The 717-nt window shown below is 32.2% G+C and overlaps 1 long non-coding RNA gene across 1 annotated transcript; it reads left to right on the plus strand.

The window, feature by feature from the left end:
• Positions 1-454, plus strand: LOC107735279 (uncharacterized). Its single transcript, XR_001639355.1, has 3 exons — positions 1-16; positions 132-233; positions 318-454. It is a non-coding gene; the product is annotated as an uncharacterized LOC107735279 (long non-coding RNA).
• Positions 455-717: the final 263 nt, after the last annotated feature.

Consider the following 717-nt stretch of genomic DNA (forward strand, 5'->3'; position numbering starts at 1 on the left):
AAGTCCAAATCAAAAGGTGTCCTCTGTTCACATGTACTTTCAACTATTTTAAACATCTATTAAGGGATACAAAGTTAGTTTAGTTAGATTCAATAACTTGATTTATTTATGTTTGCTTCATGATGTCAAAGAGGATGTAGATAGTAAAGGTAAATCTAAAGCCAAGAAAAAGGAACCAGCCTCCATGTTTCAGATAAATGGAGACAAGCCTGAAACCAAGAGTAAAAAGAAAGGTAATGTTTTGAGAGCTCTTCTATATGCATGTCTATTTGTTGATTCAGAATAATACATATGTTTGCAAATGTGGCGTAAAGCAGCTGCCAAATCTGAGAGTGAAGATGAGAGCGAACCAGAAACCAAAACCAGCAAGACGAAGAAGAAAAGCAGCTCAAACCCAGCGTCCATGTTTCAGACCGGAGGGGACAAAGACAAGGACAAAAAGACAAAAAAGACCAAAAGTAAGTTCTGGTCCTTTCTTAAAGCCATTAGGGTACACATAATTGTACTTACTGACATAAAAAAATATAAAAACTTCAATAATAAAGAAAATTCCATGATGTTTTTTATGTGTACCCTGCTACTTTTGCTTTATTACTTGTATTATGTTTTGTTATAATGCACACATAATTGTATACTACAGTATATACATTTTCACTGAATAAGTAAATTATCAAAAAAAATGGTATCTGCATTGCATTTTTTTTTTTTTTTTTTTTT

The sequence above is a fragment of the Sinocyclocheilus rhinocerous genome, unplaced genomic scaffold (assembly GCF_001515625.1).
Source record: "Sinocyclocheilus rhinocerous isolate Xijiao unplaced genomic scaffold, SAMN03320098_v1.1 C35942359, whole genome shotgun sequence".
Taxonomy (NCBI): Eukaryota; Metazoa; Chordata; class Actinopteri; order Cypriniformes; family Cyprinidae; genus Sinocyclocheilus; species Sinocyclocheilus rhinocerous.